Here is a 21,203-nt window from a genome sequence, read left to right on the forward strand (position 1 = left end):
GTACTCCTTTTCCTATTTGGAACCAGTCTGTTGTTCCATGTCCAGTTCTAACTGTTGCTTCCTTACCTGCATACAGATTTCTTATGAGGCAGGTCAGGTGGTCTGGTATTCCCATCTCTCTCAGAATTTTCCACAGTTTATTGTGATCCACACAGTCAAAGGCTTTGGCATAGTCAATAAAGCAGAAATAGATGTTTTTCTGGAACTCTCTTGCTTTTTCCACGATCCAGCGGATGTTGGCAATTTGATCTCTGGTTCCTCTGCCTTTTCTAAAATCAGCTTGAACATCAGGAAGTTCACGGGTCACGTATTGCTGAAGCCTGGCTTGGAGAATTTTGACCATTACTTTGCTAGCATGTGAGATGAGTGCAATTGTGTGGTAGTTTGAGCATTCTTTGGCATTGCCTTTCTTTGGGATTGGAATGAAAACTGACCTTTTCCAGTCCTGTGGCCACTGCTGAGTTTTCCAAATTTGCTGGCATATTGAGTGCAGCACTTTCACAGCATCATCTTTCACGATTTGAAATAGTTCCACTGGAATTCCATCACCTCCACTAGCTTTGTTCGTAGTGATGCTTTCTAAGGCCCACTTGACTTCACATTCCAGGATGTCTGGTCTAGATGAGTGATCACACCATCGTGATTATCTGGGTCGTGAAGATCTTTTTTGTATAGTTCTTCTGTGTATTCTGTCTCTTCTTAATATCTTCTGCTTCTGTTAGGTCCATACCATTTCTGTCCTTTATTGAGCCCATCTTTGCATGAAATGTTCCCTTGGTATCTCTAATTTTCTTGAAGAGATCTCTAGTCTTTCCCATGTTCTTTTCCTCTATTTCTTTGCATTGATCGCTGAAGAAGGCTTTCTTAACCCCATAAGACCCTCTTATTATCCCCATTTTGCAGATAAAGAAACTGAGGCACACAGAGAAGCTAGGCAACTTGCCCAAGGTCACTAATAAATGCCAGGAACTAAATCCAGATCTCAGCACTGAACTCAGCTTCCCTGCTTCACTAATTCAATTCCTCTCTTATTTCTCACCCACACCTCCTACTCCATCATATAATACAGTTTAATTCAAAGCAAAGGACAAAACTGATTTTAACTCAGAGCTACCTTCTGCCATCACTTGAGTTCTCTCAATTGGGGTGCCTCTTCCCTTTAATTTGTTCTTGCAACAAATATTGATTGGACACCTACCATATGCTAGGCACTGCCAGCTGGTGGGCCTCTTTTCTGACTTTGTACTAGAGTATTCTTTTACTCTTGCAAAAGCATGATTCCCAAGATGGTAGCATACTTCTGTTGTTTAGTATTAAATTGTGCTTTTTGTCTTCAGCAAATCTCATGGAATCTTTCTCAATACAAATATTTTCAGAAAATACAGACTGAAACAAGCTTGGGATGAAGGCTGGGGGAAAAGACTGTAAAAATGAAATGTGTTTCTTTTTCCATGCACTGTTGATTTTACTGCAAATGCTTTCAGCTACTTGATTTTAGAAAATAACATTCAGCTAGAGCTACGCAGATAGACATGAATGAATTTCAACCATGACTTGAGTGAGGAAAGCAAGTTACAAAAAGGACCCGTGTCCCTAGTTATCATTTAAATAAAGTAAGGTGTAAAACAATACAATATGTTTTGCTTTGAATACAAATTTAAGAGATAAACATGTAAACACATGTATAGGAATTATAGGGACCAAATTCAATATGTAGGTTACCTTTGGTGGGGCAAGGACATTGGGGAGGAGACTCCAGTTGTTTTGGTTAGTGTATTATTTTTTAAACTGGATAGTGAGTACATGGGTGTCCATTGCATTATTCTTTATACCTCTTTGAATGTCTGAATGTTTTATACACTTAAAATAACTTTAGACATCCAGATTAGTTTATCATGGTTTCTATTAGATTAAACTATAAGAAATCACCACCATTCAACTGTTTTTGACATACAAAGGGTACTTTCATATTTCAGCATAGAATACAGGTCTGCAATGTATCAATTCACCTAAAATAAACCTTTCTATCATAAAACCCAGTTAAGAATAATTAAGAATACACTCATTATTAGAGAAATGCAAATCAAAACCGCAATGAGGTACCACTTCACACCAGTCAGAATGGCTGCGATCCAAAAATCTGCAAGCAATAAATGCTGGAGAGGGTGTGGAGAAAAGGGAACCCTCCTACACTGTTGGTGGGAATGCAAACTAGTACAGCCACTATGGAGAACAGTGTGGAGATTCCTTAAAAAATTGCAAATAGAACTACCTTATGACCCAGCAATCCCACTTCTGGGCATACACACCGAGGAAACCAGAATTGAAAGAGACACATGTACCCCAATGTTCATCGCAGCACTGTTTATAATAGCCAGGACATGGAAACAACCTAGATGTCCATCAGCAGATGAATGGATAAGAAAGCTGTGGTACATATACACAATGGAGTATTACTCAGCCGTTAAAAAGAATTCATTTGAATCAGTTCTGATGAGATGGATGAAACTGGAGCCGATTATACAGAGTGAAGTAAGCCAGAAAGAAAAACACCAATACAGTATACTAACACATATATATGGAATTTAGGAAGATGGCAATGATGACCCTGTATGCAAGACAGGGAAAGAGACACAGATGTGTATAATGGACTTTTGGACTCAGAGGGAGAGGGAGAGGGTGGGATGATTTGGGAGAATGACATTCTAACATGTATACTATCATGTGAATTGAATCGCCAGTCTATGTCTGACACAGGATACAGCATGCTTGGGGCTGGTGCATGGGGATGACCCAGAAAGATGTTCTGGGGAGGGAGGTGGGAGGGGGGTTCATGTTTGGGAATGCATGTAAGAATTAAAGATTTTAAAATTTAAAAAATAAAAAACTAAAAATTAAAAAAAAAAAAGAAGAAGAAAGTGAAAACAAACTGAAAAAAAAAAAAAAGAATAATTAAGAATAAAAAATGGTGATCTGGGCTGATTTATGTGTGTGTGTTCTTGAAGTCCAATTAACTACAGTTTCCAGAGGACAGAACTAAAATTAATCTAAGAGCTAAGATGTGCAGAGAATGGGGAAAGAGATCTTACAGCAGAAAGTGGGAAAATGTAGCATTTGCCTCATCTATCAGTGTGGATTATCACTCCTCTTGTTTGTATTGGTCAATAGGACCCACCCAATGAAGTGCCTGGAATAACTGTCCTTTCTGAACAACCTGAAGTCCAGTGAGGCAAATTTTTGAGCACTAAAACCATGAGAAAGGCTTTATTAGATATATAAAACAAACCACTCATTTCTAAAGTATCGAGTATATTTTCATTATCTTATAACCAAAAAGAAAAAAAGAAAGACAATCTATTTATGTCAAGTAATGGAACTCATTCCAAGACAGAGGAATAATGAGAACACTACTGCACTGTCATCATTTCACTCATTTCTTAATTCTTTTCAACAGAGAGTTGTCCCCAAAGAGATGTGCTCCTTTATTTTTCTCAAGGCGTAAAGAAAAAAAAAAAAGAACTTTTTAAAATAAAGAGTAAGAGGGAGGCTCAAGATTATAGCACTAGTGATCAAAGCAAACAAACTATACTTATATAGGGCAGTTGGGGCTTTAAAACTTGAGTGTACACAAGAAACATTCCGGGGAGCTTATAAGAAATGCAAATTCCTGCCCCTGCCCAGGTTCTGATTCAACTGGGTCCAGCCACTGAACCCAAGAATTGCACATTTTAAACAAACATCTAGGGCAATTCAGATGCAGGACATTTGCAACAGGAAATAAACATGGTGGGAGGATCTGGCCACCCTAAAACTGGTCTGAATTCTGCCAAACACTGTTCTTGATAAAAGAAAGGGGAATGCTGCTCCCTGTTTGGGGTTCATTCTGAACGAAAGAAAGCGTTCTAAGCTAATTGACTCTAGCTGCCGGCCTACAGAATTGTTCATTCACTTAATTTGTTCAACAAATATTTATTATGCTAGGTGCCTGTGTTACAGTAAGAGATTCATGCTCTTCATAAAAGGAAGGAAGTAGAGGAGGGAGGACGGTAAGCAAAAGGATGCATTAAAAATAAAAATACAGAACCGCCTTGATGGTGCAGTGGATAAGAATCTGCCTGCCAACGCAGAGGGCAATGGGTTCAATCCCAGGTCCAAGAAGATCCTGCGTGCCGTGGAGCAGCTAAGCCTGTGTGTTACCACTACTGAACCTCGAGCCGCAACTCCTGAGCCTGAGTGCTGTGACTGCTGAAGCCCACGTGCCTAGAGCCTGTGCTCTACAAGGAGAGGAGCCACGCAATGCGAAGCTGGGGCACTGCAATAAAGAGCAGCTCCTGCTCTCCGCAGCTAGAGAAAGCCTGTGCAGCAGCGACCAAAACCAGTGCAGTCAAAACAAACCAGATTTTAAAAGCAGAAAAATACACATCAGCGAAAAGAAAAGGAAAGGAAGAATTTTTAAGAATTTTAAAAAATATTAATAATCAGGCAGCTTACTGTGGAGACACAGCACATAATTTATCAGGACTACTTCACGTATCTTGCTGCTGAATGTACCTACATCCTCTTTATTTTCTCTTCTGGACAACAAGCTCTAGGCAAAACCATCTCTTTTGTTATCTACCACCAGAGACCATGCACACTATGGAATTCTTGCTTCTAGCTTTGGGGGCCTTAAGGGTATGTCTCAGCATCACAAATATGACTGGGCCTGAAAGGGAAAAGCAGAGGCCAGGGCTGGTGTCTTGGAGTGTGTCATGACTGCCTGGGGACCTCACAGGGCACAGAAGCAGAATCCTCATTCCTCTTCTCCTATGAATGTAGAACCACCCCTTTCTGTCCTCTTTGCTTTCTCAGTCAACCTTCCATCCCTGAATGACCCACCATCCCTGTTTGTCCAAGAATGACAGGGATCCTGGGACTTGAAACTTAAAGAGCTAAAACCAAGGGAGTCCCAGGAAAACCAAAATAGGTTAGCCACCCTGCCTGTTCCTTTCCCCCAAAGCATCAACTAAAGAACAAGAAAGAAAACCAACCAGGAGCACAGGGCCTGGGACGTAGCAGGTGCTCGATCAATATTTGTGGAACAAATAAACGGTACACATTCTGGGACCCAACACAGAGCAAAGCTACCAACTTTTACTATTACTATTAGAACTAATAATGATTAAGTATATGGGACTTCCCTGGCAGTCCAGTGGTTAGGACTTTGCCTTCCAATGCAGGGGGTGCAAGTTTCAATTCCTGGTCAGGGAGTTAAGATCCCACATGTCCCATGCCCAAAAAATCAGAATGTAAACAACAGAAGCAGTATTGTAACAAGTTCAATAAAGACTTTAAAATGGTCCACATTAAAAAAAAAACTTAAAGAAATAACGAAAAATAATGATTAAGCACCTACTTAATCATGCAAAGCTTCCCTGGTGGCTCAGAGGATAAAGCATCTGCCTGCGATGCGGGAGGCCCAGGTTCAATCCCTGGGTGGGGAAGATCCCCTGGAGAAGGAAATGGCAACCCACTCCAGTATTCTTGCCTGGAAAATCCCATGGAGAGGGGAGCCTGGCAGGCTACAGTCCACAGAGTTGCAAAGAGTTGGACACAACTGAGCGACTTCACTTTCTTTCTTTCTTTCTTTCTTTCTTTCTAAGCACCTACACAACACACTTCTTAAACACCCCATGTAGCAGACATCTTGCAGGGTCCATTTTTAAAAATAAAAATAAAATCTCTGATGTCACCTTTGCCATACATACCCATCCAGGTGGGCTGCAGTTTAAAGAGTTAAGGGTTTGGTTATTTTGTTGTTTGGTTTGGCTTTTTTGAAGGTGGTTGCCATAAAATTAAAGGGAATTGTTTCACAGAAACTTCATGTAACTACTCTTTATTTTAATTCTCTGTATCAGGTATTCCTTCAAAGGATGTAAAGGATAGTGAAAATCAACACTGTAGTAGAGTTTTTGTTTGTTTTCATATCTGTATGATTCTTCATAGGATCCAGGTCTGGGAGGGAAAGAAAATAAGAAACAAAGGGAAACAAGCTTATTTCTGAGACTTCCTCACTATTCCTGGCACATCTCACTTTCAGGTAGCTCTGTTTTCACAATCGTGGCCCCTGTGCTGCTTGATAACTCCTTGACGTTAAAGATTAGATACTTGGAACTCACGCAAAGCTGCCCCTAGGCCCCAGAGCTTGCTCACCACTACCAGGGCTCTCCTTCCCTCCACCTCCCCACGACCCATGGGGCCCAACACAACACTGAGCACGCCGTGCGTGCCGCAAACAGCTACTGATGGGACAGACCCCTCTCACCCCCGCTTTGGCATCTCACCAACGACGGTCTGCCATCTTTGACTTCAATTCCGGTACTGGCCCCTTTTCTTTTCTCAACAGCCTTACAGATTCAGTCATCCACCTGGACAACCTGATGAGGTTATATGACCCATTTCTCCTTGTAGCCCTGGAAGAACTGCACTATTAACACCTTGACTGCTCCCTGAGAGAAAAAAGTAAATGACATTAAGACGAGCTATACTGCTTGGGTATATAAAATCTCTCTCTGCTATGTGAGGATCCCCAAAGACTCAGTCACATTCTGAAACTGCAAATACCCAATCATGTAACCAAGATGAATATGATACTTGCTACAATTTATTAAATGCCTGGCACAGAGCTAAGCAATACACATATATTCTCATTTATCCTGACAACCACTCTGTTAGTGGTTAAAACCACAAGCTTTGATGTCAGATCTTGGTTTAAACTCCAGTTCTGTGGCCTTATTGGGTGGCGCTGGACAAGTGACACAAACCTCCTAGGCCCCAATTTCCAATATACTTATAAAGTGGAGGCACAAATAACTACCTGAAAAGATTGGTGTTGGAGTCAAGGGTGGAATGTGTCTAAATAAGTTTTCACAGTCCATGTTTAGGTAAATGGTGCTGATAATGATCAAGAAGAAAGAAGAGGAAGAAGATAAACCAATTCAGAGAGGCTAGTTACCTTACTTAAGGTCTCACAGCTAATCTGTGACAAATATGGAATTCAAAGCCAGGTTTAGCTCATTTTCAAATGACTTTTAGCATCAGAAGACATTCTTCCAATATCTTACTGGGACTTTCCTGGTGGTCCAGTGGTTAAGAATCCGCTTTGTCCATGCAGGGGACGCAGGTTCAATCCCTGGTCAGGGAACTAAAATCCCACATGCTGCAGAGCTACTGAATCAGTGTGCCACCACTAGAGTCTGTGTTCCATGACAAAAGACCCCGTATATCACAGTGAAGAGCCCACGTGCTGCGGCTAAGACCCGACACAGCCAAATAAACTTCTGAAAAAAATCTCACAACTCTGAGCATTTGTGTCCCACCTTCTATTCAGCACTCCTCTGAAGGAAGCTAAAAAGATCACTTAGGGTGCTGAGGAGCACCATTTGAAAATGGGAAACTACTGCTTTTAATAATTAATTAGTAATTAATTTTATGCAATATCACTTCCTTATGTATCTGTTATCTACTGCTGCAATAATGCCAGGTGTAACAGAACACCACAGATAATGACTGTTTATTGCTCACACACCTGCAGTCAGCTGTGATTTGGCTGGTCAAGTTCGGGCTCAAGTCCATCTACCATTTTTCTTGCACCAACAAGCCAGAACAGGTTCTCAAGGCAATGACAAAAGTACAAGAGAACATGCGGAAACACACAGGTCTCTTGAAGCACAGGCTCAGAACTGGTACCTTGCTCTGTTGCTTAAGTAAGTCACACAGCCAAGCCCAGAGTCAGAGTAAAAAACGTTGCACAATTAGATGGAGAGGGAGTGGCAGCTTGGAACTCATTGAGTTGTTTCATATTCAAATCTCCAGCGGATGATGCATGCCAGAATGTTGTTGAAGCTCCTCGCAGAGTTTGGCAAAGACCCCCATGAGCTGTACACAGCTGTCCTTAGCTCACCTCTTCTCCTTTCTCTGCAGTCACCCTCTTTGCTCAATAGTTATTGCTAGCTCTTTAATAAACCCTAGCACCAGGGAAATAGCTCAAAGCCTGGAGATCTGTTCCCTACCAACTGTGTGATCTTGGGCAAGACACTTAGCCTCCCTGAGCCTCATTATCTTCATTATGAAAACAGAGACCTTCATCTCTCTGGGGATGATTAACAACTATCTAGGCAAAAAATGTTTTCTGAATGCTAGAATGATTCCTGAACTCCTGAGCAAATCTTTTGAGGTGTTTCTCTCAGCCCAGCTCCTAATACTGGGTTCTGCCCATAGCTAACTCAAACAGAAGTTGTTACAAGTATAAGCATCTGGCCACTTCCTTTAACCTTGACATAGGACGGGAAGGGAAGCCGTTTATCTCATTGTTTGCCCAAAGGCAAGTGGGAAGTGGGAAAATGGGAGAGGTTTCCTAGAATATTCTGAAACCTAAGAGAGCCTTAGTGTTGTTGTTGAATCTCTAAGTTGTGTCTGACCCCATAGACTGCAGCCCACTAGGCTCCTCTGCCCATAGGATTTCCCAGGCAAGAATACTGGAGCAGATTGCCATTTGAGCCTTGGTGTGGCTTCTGCCTATAAAGTAGAAAGGGAAACAAACCCAAGAAATGCTGAAACTGAGCCAGTTCATCTGCATCCAATGGCAACTTTTGTCCTTCAAACTTTTCCAGACACACAGGCAGCTTAGTTGATATTCAGGTCATGGCTGTCCTTGCTCAAGCCATCCAGCATTTATCCCAAGTGGAGTCCCCTAACTCCCTTCTGCTTTGTTCTTAATCCCGAAACTAGGGGATAGTAGGGGAGGGTTAGCTCACTTCTGAGGAACAGCATATATACTCTTTACAGGTAACATATTTACTCAGAGCCCAGACTAGCTGACATCACAAATGCAAGAATGAGGCACCTGACCTAAGTTTCTGGGTGGACACTCTCAAAATAAGGGTAAGGATGGGTTCTTGCATCCTGGTTCTTTTCTTCTAATCACATCTCTTCTTTGCTGTATTTCATTCTTGTCTCTTTGCCCTGTGCCTTTAAGCCACAGGTCAGTCCTTGGACTGGTACCGTTATTAGAACTCACTCAGCTCAACCACAGCATATTAACCTCTCTTTCATTCCTCAGTCCAAAGTTGAAAACAATCCGCTAGATTTTCCCCAAGCTCTGCTGAAATACCTCTGGTAAGAGAGAGCTCCTGCCTCCTGAGAAATTTGTATGCAGGTCAAGAAGCAACAGTTAGAACCGGACATGGAACAATGGGCTGGTTATTGGGAAAGGAGTACATTAAATCTATATATTGTCACCCTGCTTATTTAACTTACATGCAGAATACATCATGGGAAATGCTGGGCTGGATGAAGTACCAGCTGGAATCAAGATGGCCGGGAGAAATATCAATAATCTCAGATATGCAGATGATACCACCCTTATGAGAACTAAATATCCTTTTGATGAAAATGAAAGAGGAGAGTGAAGAAGCTGGCTTAAAACTCAACATTAAAAAACAAAGACCATGGCATTCAGTCCCATCACTTCATGGCAAATAGATGGGGAAAAAAATGGAAACACTGTCAGATTTTATTTTCTTGGACTCCAAAAAACTGCAGATGGTGACTGAAGCCATGAAATTAAAAGACACTTGCTTCTTGGAAGAAAAGCTATGACCAACCTAGACAACATATTAAAAAGCAGACACTACTTTGCCTACAAAGGTCCATCTAGTCAAAGCTATGGTTTTTCCAGTAGTCGTGTACAGATGTGAGAGTTGGACGATAAAGGTTGAGCACTGAAGATTGATGCTTTTCAACTGTGGTGTTGGAGAAGACTCTTGAGAGTACCATGGACAGCAAGGATACCACATCAGTCGATCCTAAAGGAAACCAACCCTGAATATTCACTGGAAGGACTGATGCTGACGTTGAAGCATTAACACTTTGGCCACCTGAAACAGCTAACTCATTGGAAAAGACCCTGATGCTGGGAAAGATTGAAGACAGGAGGAGAAGGGCATGACAGAGGATGAGATGGTTGGATGGCATCATGGACTCGAAGGACAAGAGTTTGAGCAATCTCTGGGATGTGGTGAAGGACAGGGAAGCCTGGCATGCTGCAATCCAAGCGGTTGCAAAGAGTCAGACATGACTGAGTGAATGAACAGAGAGCTCACTAAATCTTAAAGCAGCAGCCTCCATTATAGGAGACCTTCGGAGGGTACCTTAGTTAGGTTAGACTTAATTAGGTTAGGCTTAGTTATGCCTCTCTGGTGACTCAGATGGTAAAGAGTCTGCCTGCAGTGCAGGAGACCCAAATTCAATCTCTGGGTCAGGAAGATACTCTGAAGAAGGGAATAGCAACCTAATCCAGTATTCTTGCCTGGAGAATTCCATGGTCAGAGGAGCCTTGTGGGATACAGTCCATGGGGTTGCAAAGAGTTGGACATGACTGAGTGACTAACACTTTAGTTAGGTTAAGCCACAATTCACCTTTCCACAGCTCCTTCAGCCCTGATTCTTTTCACTGAGGCTTCTCTCTCCTATAGTTGTCCTTTGGTATATGAAAGCAACTGTCATATCTCCTCACTGAGAAATTTTAGGTTCAATCTTTTTCAGCTTCTTACCCTGGACCTGGTCCCCATCCTCATCCCCATCCATCGTCATGCCCTTCCTTAGCACCTGAAGAGTACAATTGCTTCTTTTTGTGTTTTCAGTCTAACCTTTCCACCAACGTTCTTGGCTCCATCTCCTCCTGCCCTCTCCATCACCTTGGTGATTGAACTGGACTTGGGAATCAATAAAAAACAAGAAGGAAGGTCCATACCCAAGTTTATAGCTTGCATGGCTAAATGAATGGGGAAGCCATCAATTACAAGAGGGAAAAGAGAGAAGCAGGTGTGGAAGGGAGATAACAAGTTTGGGGGTCGGAGGCAGGTCGAGTTTGAGGTGTCTGGGGACATCCAAGTGGAAATGTCTAGCAAGCAGCTGGACATAAATTTCTAAAGCTTGGTAGGTGGGAGGAATTGAGAGATTGGGACTGACATATATACACTATTGATACTATGTATAAAACAGACAACTAATGAGAATATACTGGATAACACAGGGAACTCTGCTCAATGCACAGTGGTGACTTGAATGTGAAGGAAGTCCAAAAGAGAGGAGATATATGTATATGTTTGCCTGATTTGTTTTGTGGTACAGTAGAAACACAACATTGTAAAGCAACTATAACTAAAATAATAATTAATTTAAAAAATAAAATGATGTTTGGGGAAGAGGCTTGGAATGGGGATTAAGATTAGGGAATCATCAGCATAGAGAAGGTGGATGAACAAGAGAAATGATAAGATTGCCCAAAGAGGATACCAGGGAGACAAGTACTCTATTTGGGGGGACCTCAACTTTTAAGGGCCTTCCCTGCTGGCTCAGCTGGAAAATAATTCGCCCGCAATGTGGGAGACCTGGGTTCAATCCCTGGGTTGAGAAGATCCCCTAGAGAAGGGAAAGTCTACTCACTCCAGTATTCTGGCCTGGAGAATTCCATGGACTGTATAGCCTATGGGGTCGCAAAGAGTTGGACACCAGTGAACAACTTTCACTTTTATTTTCACTTCAACTTTTAAGAGGTGGGAAGGAGGACAATGCAGAGATGGAAAAGATACAAGGAAAATCAAGAGAATTTAGTGAAAGGAGAGCCAAAGGAGTAGAGAGAAGGGAAGGCGGGCTGATCAGCCATGTCAAATGAGTCATGCAGTTCAGGTAAAGAATTTACGGAAAAAATATCCAGCAAAGTTGACTGTTAAAAGATCAGGAGTGAACTCAGAGAATGCAATTCTTATAGACAGATGGAGGCAGAAACTGAACTGCAGCGGGTGAGAAAAGGTTGAACGGAATCCCAACACAGATGCCCCTTTTGAGACAATTACATGAGAATAAGAGGAGTTTCTAGAGGAGTTTCTGATTTCAGAGTTGTGTTAGTTTCCTAGGACTGCTGTATGAATTACCACAGACTCGGTGGCCTTAAACAACAAATTTATTCCTCACAGTTGTGGAGGCCAGACTTCTGCAACCAAAGCTGTTGGCAAGAACGATTTCTTCTGGAGGCTCTGAGGAAGAATCCGTCTCGCGCCTCTCTCCTAGCTTGGTTCACTGTAGGTGATCCTTCATGTTCCTCGGCTTGCAGACACATCGCTCCAACCCCAGCCTCTGTCTTTCCATGGTCATCCCCCTCTGTCTCTCTGCGTTTGTGATTTGAACCTTCCAGCCTTTTGGATTAAGGACCCACCCCAAATCCAGATCATACAAAATCCCAGGTTGGATGACTCACAAACTGGAATCAAGATTGCTGGGAGAAATATCAACAACCTCAGATATGCAGATGATACCACTTTAATGGCCGACAGTGAAGAGGAACAAAAGAGCCTCTTGATGAAGGTGAAAGAGGAAAGGTGAAAAAATTGGCTTAAAACCTAACATTCAAAAAACAAAGATCAAGGCATCCAGTCCTATCACTTCATTGCAAACACATGGGGAAAAAGTGGAAACAGTGTCAGATTTCATTTTCTTGGGCTCCAAAATCAATGCAAATTGTGACTGCAGCCATGAAATTAAAAGATGCTTGCTCCTTGGAAGAAAAGCTATGACAAACCTAGACAGCATATTCAAAATAGAGACGTAACTTTGCCAACAAATGTCTGTCTAGTCAAAGCTATCGTTTTTCCAGTAGTCATGTACAGATGTGAGAGCTGGACCATAAAGAAGACTGACTGCTTAAGAAATGATGCTTTTGAGGTGCTGGAGAAGACTCTTTACAGTCCCTTGGACAGCAAGGAAATTGAATCAGTCAGTTCTAAAGGAAATCAACCCTGAATATTTACTGGAAGGACTGGTGCTGAAGCTTAAGCTCCAATACTCTGGCTACCTGATGGGAAGAGCTGACCCACTGGAAAAGACCCTGATGCTGGGAAAGACTGAAGGCAAAAGGAGAAGGGAGTGGCAGAGAATGAGATGGTTGGATGGCGTCACTGACTCAATGGATATGAGTTTCAGGAAACAGTGAAGGACAGGGAAGTCTGGTGTGCTGCAGCCCATGGGGTTGCAAAGAGTCAGACACGACTTAGTGACTCAATAATCAAATTCAGAGTGATCTCATCTCAAGATCCTTAATTTAATTATATCTGCAAAGACCTTATTTACACATAAGTTCAGATACAAGGGGTCAGGACTTGAACACATCTTTTGGAGACATTATATTCAATCTACCACAAAGGTCCAAGTATAGATAGAAAGCAAGCTTTGATAAAGACTCTCTGCTCCCTCACCAATCTATGATGTCCAGGAAGTAAATCATCTTCTTAATATCTCACAAAGATGAATTCATTTAGGTAAATGGAAAATTTAAAAGCCTCAACAGGGGTAATATTCATTCAGCAAAGATTTATTGAACTCTTTTGTGCCAAAGCATATTGCTAGGCACTGGGGACAATGAAGCAGACCAGATAGAAAAGTAAAAACTCATTGTTAAATTAATTTCTGGAATTCTCTGTAACAAAAAGCCAGAAAACCCATCAACTCCGGAAAGTGTATATAGATTTTCTTTAATGGATACATGATTTTTATTTTTTATCAACTTTATTGAGATATAATTTGCATACAGTAAAATGAACAGACTCTACGTGTAGCAGTTTGATGAGTTTTGACAAGTGTTACCACACCCCCAATCAAATAGAGAACATTTTCATTACCTCCTGTAAGTACTCTTGTGTCTCTTTATAGTCAAATCCATCCAGCAGTCACTAGGCTGCTTTCTGTCACTATAGATTAGCATTGCCTTTTCACAAAAATGGAATCCTATTCTTTTCTATATGGCTTCTTTTACAGAACACAATGTTTTTGAAATTTATCATGGTGTGGTGTGCATAAGTAGCTTATTCTTTTTTATCTCTCAGTAGTATTCCATTGTATAAATGTACCCCAATTTGTTTATCCATCTACCTACTGACATTCAGTTTCTTTCTAGTTTGGGGATATTTATGAATAAAGCTGATGTGTGAAAAAGTGAAAGCAAAAGTATTAGTCACTCTATGGTGTCCTACTCTTTGTGACCCCATCGACTGTAGTCCACCAGGCTCCTCTGTCCATGGAATTCTCCAGACAAGAATACTGGAGTGAGTGGCTATTCCCTTTCTCCAGGGGATCTTCCCAACCTAGGGATCAAACTCGGATCTCCTATATTGCAGGTGGATTCTTTACCATCTAAGCCACCAGGAAAGCCCCATATAGGGCTAGTTATTTACATATATATACATATCACTCAGTTCAGTTCAATCACTCAGTCATGTCCGACTCTTTGCAACCCCATGGACTGCAGCATGCCAGGATTCCCTGTCCATCACCAACTCCTGGAGTTTGCTCAAGCTCATGTCCATTGAGTCAGCAATGCCATCCAACCATCTCATCCTCTGTCGTCCCCTTTTCCTCCTGCCTTCAATCTTTCCCAGCATCAGGGTCTCTTCCAATGTGTCAGTTCTTCACATCAGGTGGCCAAAGTATTGGAGTTTCAGCTTCAGTCCTTCCAGTGAATATTCAGGACTGATTCCCTTTAAGATTGACTAGTTTGATCTCCTCGCAGTCCAAGGGACTCTCAAGAGTCTTCTCCAACACCACAGTTCAAAAACATCAATTCTTCGGTGCTCAGCTTTCTTTATAGTCCAACTCTCACATCCGTATATGCTGCTGCTGCTGCTAAATTGCTTCAGTCGTGTCCGACTCTGTGTGACCCCATAGATGGCAGCCTACCAGGCTCCTCCGTCCTTGGAATTCTCCAGGCAAGAGTACTGGAGTGGGCTGCCACTGCCTTCTCCTCCGTACATGACTACTGGAAAAACCATAGCTTTGACTAGATGGGTTTCTCTTAGATAAGTAACCTAGATGTCTGTGGTCATGTGCTAACTCCAAAATCACTGCAGACGGTGACTGCAGCCTTGAAATCAGAAGACAACTGCTTCTTGACCAGAAAGCAAAGACAAATCTTGACAGTGCGTTGAAAAGCAGAAACATTACTCTTCTGACAAAGGTCCTGTAAAGTCAAGGCTGTGGTCTTCCCAGTGGTCACGTACAGTTGTGAGAGCTGGACTGTAAAGAAGGCAGAATGCCAAAGAATTGATACCTTCGAACCATAGTACTGGAGAAGACTTCTGAAAGTCCAGTGGAGAGCAAGGAGATCAAACCAGACAATCTTAAGGGAGATCAACCCTGAATGTTCACTGGAAAGATTGATGCTGAAGCTGAAGTTTCAGTATTTTGGTCATCTGATGCAAACAGATGACCCATTGGAAAAGTCCCTGATGCTGGAAAAGATTAAGGGCAGAAGGAGAAGAGGGCATTAGAGGATGAGATGGCTGGATGGCATCTCCAATGCAATTAACATCAACTTGGGCAAACTCCGGGAGATGCTGAGGGACAGGGAGGCCTGACGTGCTGCAGTCCATGGGGTCGCAAAGAGTCGGACACAAGTGGATGACTGAACAACAACATGGCAACTCTATATTTAACTTTATAAGACACTGCTACGCCATTTTCTGAGGGGCTGTACCATTCCTATCAGTAACATATGAATGTTCCAGTAGTTTCATATCATCACCAACTTAGTATTAATCATTTGTTTTAAAAAAGCCATTCTAGTTAGTGTGTAGTAGTATCGTATTGTGGTTTTGATTTGCATTTCTCTAATTATTAGTGATGTTGAACATCTTTTCTTATGTTTATGTGACATCCCTTCTTTGGAGAAGCATCCATTGAAATATTTTGTTCACTTTTAATTGGTTTGGTTACCTATTATTGTGTAATGGGGTTATATAAATGTATATACATATTTATGTATGTGTGTGCGTCTTGCAAATATAGAAGTTCTGCATTTTTATGAAAACAAATTTATCAAAGTTTCACGGTTCATGCTTTTTTTGCCCTTCCTAAGAAATCTTTACTCAACTGAAGGTCACAAAGATTTTTCTCCTATGTGTTTTGTAAGACGTTTTATAGTTTAGTGTTTTAAATTTAGATCTGTGATCCATTTCAAGTCAATATTTGTATATGGTGTGATGCAAAGGTGGAGGTTCATTTATTTTCATATGGATATCCAATTGTCCTCGCACAATTTGTTGCAAAGATTATTCTTTCTGTATCGAACTGTCTTGGCACCTTCATTAAAAACTGACCACACATGTATGGGTCTATTAATCAGCTCTCTGTTCTATTCCATTTGTATCTTTCTATTCTTCTGACAATATTACATTGTATCGATTACTTTAGCATTTTAGTAAGTCTTAAATCAGGTAGTATGAGTCCCCTGAGTCTGTTCTTTTCAAAATTCTTTTAGTTGTTGTGGATTCTTTACACTCCATATAATTTTTAGAATTAGGTTGTCAATTCCTAAAAATGGAAGCCTGCTTGGATTTTGAACAAGATTACTTTAAGTCTACAGATCAGTTTGAGGAGATTTAACATCTTAGCAATATTGAGTCTTCAAATCCATGATATGGAATATTCTGCATTTATTTAGATTTTCCTTCATTTCTCTCAGCAATGATTTCTCATCAGTATAGGTTTTATACATATTTCATGAAGTCTATCCTTAAGTATTTCATGGTTTTGATGTTATTATACATAGTATTGTTTTAAATTTTTTATCTTATAATTAGGTATTGTTAGTATATAATAGTACAATTACATTTTTATATTAACCTTGTATCCTGCAACCTTGCTAAATTCTCTTATGTATTCTAATAGTTTTAAAATAGATTCCTTAGGATTTTCTACATACATGAGCATGTTGCCTGAGAATAAAGACAGTTTTATATTTTCCTTTCCAAACTATATGCCTTTTTCTTTGCCTTGCTGCTACGGCTAAGCCCTCATATGATGCTGCATAGAAGTGGTAAAAGGGAATATCCTTACATCCTCCCCATATTAATGGAAAAGTTTTCAGTCATTCATTAATGATGATGCTAATGATAGATTTTACATAGATGTAACATTTTTTTAAATCAAATAATATCACTGTTACTATTAACATTATAAAGGGTAAGTGTATTTAAATGTAAAACAGGCAAACAGAACTGAAGGGTATGACATAAAATGTTGTGACCCAGTTCTATCAATCTCCCCCAAAGGTAAATATCATAATTATTTGGATACTGAAAGAGATAGAGACAAGAAGACTGGGAAGGGGAAGGGGCAAAAAGAGAATATATGTTTATTTAAAAAGAAAAACAGTAAGTTGCTCTATAGCACCGGGAACTCAGCCTGGTGGTCTGTGACAACCCGAAGGTGTGGCTTGGGGTGGGAGGTTGGAGGGAGATTCCAGAGGGAGGGGACATGTGTATATCGATGGCTGATTCATGTTGATGTATGGCAGAAACCAACAGAACCTTATAAAGCAATTATCCTCCAATCAAAAATGCATCAATTTTAACAAAAGAAAAATAACTTCAGTTATCTAGAGTGCACCAAATCTTTTCCGTGAGGGAACTCTCTTCTTTTCCTGAAGTTTTACCTGAGCCCAGATCATTCTGATTCAACTGTCTTCTCTGTATACACAGGACAGGGAACATGCTCCTTGGGATCAGAAGAGCGGGGATGAGAAGAAGCGCAGCCTAGCAATTAAGAGCCTGAACTTCCGAGTCAGACCTGTCTGAGGTTATATCCTCATTGCAATTCTTACTCATGTGTAAGCCCTGACCCTCTATTTGTACATCTGTTACAAAAAAAAAAAAAGAGCCACGGTATTAGCACAGGTCTTACAGAGTTGCGATATAAAATGTGAGATGTAATACATGGATGTAACATGCTCAGCACTTTGCCTGCACATAACAAATCCACCCTGGATGTGAGCAGTCACTGGGTGTCTTTGGGCCCATTTATTAACCCCTAGGATCCCATCAAATGAGGCGCTGCCCATCTGCTTCCTGAGATTATATGGAAATGAAATGAGAGGATGAACATCAAAGACAGAGCCACACAACCAAGTCTGATCAATGACTGGAGGTAGAAATCAAAATTTGATTTAAGATCAGTGTTCATGTTTTTCACTCAAAATTGATTTCCTTGCAAAGCTCCAGCACTTGCTCCTTTATTGACCAACTTCTTAGATGACCAATATTATACTGGGTGGGCAGTAGCCTTGATTTTTAAAGAAGAATGAATTTGTTTACTCTGAAATGAGCACACTTCATTTTTTTCCTTCCCGAACTATTACCCTTTCTAATGAAGTGCCAAAAATAGAAGAGTGTCTGGCAAGCCTCCCAGTCCTATAGGTTTGGATATAATATACATCAGAAACAACACCAATTATCTTAAGAACACATATCCTCAATCCTTGTCTATGGATTAGAATTGCTAAATTTAGTGAATAAAAACACAAGATGCCTAGTTAAAAGTAGACTTCAGATAAACAGTGAATGGGGTGGGATTCTTTTTTTTATAAGGATAACCCATTTAAAATTTACACTAAAAAATTAGTCATTGTTTATCTGAAATTCAAATGTAACAAGGAGTCCTGTATTTTATCAAACAACTCAATTATGGATTTCATCTCCAAACTGCATCTCAAACTTTCAACAAGTTAGGGTGTAAGAATTTAGAAGGAAACAGCAGAGATGGAGTAACGAAAGGGAATTTCAAAGATGGTGCTAGGTATTTTAGATACTTTTCCTCATTTAATCTTCACTCACACATTCAACAAAAGGCATATGGGTTGGCAGTCTCTCCCATTTTATGAATGAGGGGATTGAGGCTGAGAAAGTTTGAGTGGTTTATCTTAAATCTAAAGTAATTATCTAGGAGAGTTTCATGGCAGATAAGACCATTTCAAGCAAAAAGAATGCTTAGAAGGAGAGGATCCAGGAATAAGAACAACTTGTCATGGGGATACTGAATGTAGGACAGAGGATATTCCCCTGAACCTCACACAGGAACGGCTATGAACCTGAGAGCTCATCACAGCCCAGGATACCACCTAGGTCACTTTTACTAGTGAACTGCATTACTGAGCTTCCCTAGATCATTGACTCATGGTGTGGTATACTCTCTCTCTCTCCCTTCTCTTCCTTTCCCTTGCTTCTTCTGCATGGCCATCTCAGCTTGCTGGTCACCCCACAATAACACTGTCACTTGGAGAAAAGAAGAGGTCCTACTCAGTCCTCAGCTTAAGTCACTGGCCTGAAAAACCTACATGGAGGGGGGGCACTTGCCAGCTAATAACCAAATGAAGCTTCTACTTCCCATTTGTCGCTGTGCCTTGTATGTGTAAAACTGCAGCTAGGAAATGAAGTGGCTGGGCCGAGCAGGATTCAAGCGCTCCCTGGGTCCTCCCACCAAATTCCAGCAAATGCTCAAGGCCCAGCAATAGTAAGTCTGGTTCACCTGGAGATGAGAGTCGGGGAGTTTGGGAGGAAAATGACAAGGAGCCGTGAAAGAGCACTGCAGGCAAAGAAGAGCCACTTGAGGTGTCTGAACAGGCAGCTGCCGTGCTAAGAGGGGCCGAGGTGTGAACAACAGCTTGCTGACCAGCTAATGAAACACCTTTAGTCTCAAGAGGAGTTTTCCACTAAGAGTGTGCAGGGCAGACTGGATACCAGTTAGGAGGGCCATGCAGGACTCCTGGCCTTCAGTGCCTCAGACATCTTCTAACTGGAGAAGCAGGCCAAATACTGCATCTATTCTAGATGCTGGGAAATGACATCTAACAATAAAGACCTGGTTCCTGCTCTCCTGGAACTTACATTCTGATGGGGAGACAATTAGCAAGTAAGCTAGGGAATAAATAAGCACAATTTCTCAACTGGCAGGAAGTGTTCTGAAAAAACTAGTTGATGGGATAGTGGGGAGCAGGGGGGCATCAATGGAAAAGAGAGTTGGGGAAGGGGAAGGCATCTCTGGCTTCAGTAGAGACCTAGAAGATCAGAAGGAGGCAGCCATGCAAAGATCTGGAGAAGAGAACATTCTAGACAGAGGAAAGAGCGAGCAAAAGAAACTGAAGCAAGAACAGATAGCCATGTGGCTGAGGCAGAGTGAGTGAAGAGAGAGGGGGAAGGGGTTGAGGTTGGATTGGTGGGGAAAGGCCAAATGACACAGGGCCTTGCAGACCAAGTTAAGAAATGGGAACTTGCCCCAAGTGCAAGGACGCGTTTTTGGCTAACATGATAAATGATGGCAGTAGGGAGGAACGTTTCTGAAAATCTCTTCAAACCTGGAGAAGCCAGGACTTGAGAGGTGAGAGGTGAGGAACCCAAGAAGGATGCTGATCTCCTTGTGTTTGATTCCAGGACACTGATGAGCCCATGTTTGCTGGTGATGGGCAGGGTTTTCTAGTACATGCAGCTAACCTTGATTCTAACTGGTACTGGGAACAGTCTATGCCCCAACCAGTAATGCTAAAGAAGCTGAAGTTGAACGGTTCTATGAAAACCTACAAGACCTTCTAGAACTAACACCAAAAAAGAGATGTCCTCTTCATTATAGGGGACTAGAATGCAGGGGTAGGAAGTCAAAATCTACCCAGAGTAACAGGAAAATTTGGCCTTGGAGTACAAAACGAAGCAAGTCAAAGGCTAACAGAGTTTTGCCAAGAGAACACACTGGTCATAGCAAACATCCTCTTCTAACAACACAAGAGAAGACTCTACACATGGACATCACCAGGTGGTCAATACTGAAATCAGACTGATTATATTCTTTGCAGCCAAAGGTGTAGAAGCTCTGTACAGTCAGCAAAAACAAGACCGGGAGCTGACTGTGGCTCAGATCATGAACTCCTTATTGCCAAATTCAGACTTAAATTGAAGAAAGTAGGGAAAACCACTAGACCATTCAGGTATGACCTAAAACAAATCCCTTACCATTATACAGTGGAAGTGATAAATAGATTCAAGGGATTAGATCTGATAGACAGAGTGCCTGAAGAACTATGGATGGAGGTTCGTGACATTGTACAGGAGGCAGTGATCAAGACCATCCCCAACAAAAAGAAATGCAAAAACGCAAAATGGTTGTCTGGGGAGGCCTTACAAATAGCTGAGAAAAGAATAGAAGTGAAAGGCAAAGGAGAAAAGGAAAGATATACCCATTTGAATCCAAAGTTCCAAAGAATAGCAAGGAGAGATAAGAAAGTCTTCCTCAGGGATCAGTGCAAAGAAATAGAGGGAAAGCATAGAATGGGAAGGACTAGAGATCTC

At 41.4% G+C, this 21,203-nt stretch overlaps 1 protein-coding gene and 1 non-coding gene across 3 annotated transcripts in view; one reads left to right on the forward strand and one right to left on the reverse strand.

Moving 5' to 3' along the window:
* Positions 1-21,203, reverse strand: part of RPH3A (rabphilin 3A) — a 277,387-nt gene that overhangs the window by 166,869 nt on the left and 89,315 nt on the right. The window lies entirely within an intron of this gene.
* TRNAR-GCG (transfer RNA arginine (anticodon GCG)) lies at positions 5,412-5,483 on the forward strand. Its single transcript has one exon. It is a non-coding gene; the product is annotated as a tRNA-Arg (tRNA).

Source organism: Ovis canadensis, chromosome 17, assembly GCF_042477335.2.
Source record: "Ovis canadensis isolate MfBH-ARS-UI-01 breed Bighorn chromosome 17, ARS-UI_OviCan_v2, whole genome shotgun sequence".
Classification (NCBI taxonomy): domain Eukaryota; kingdom Metazoa; phylum Chordata; class Mammalia; order Artiodactyla; family Bovidae; genus Ovis; species Ovis canadensis.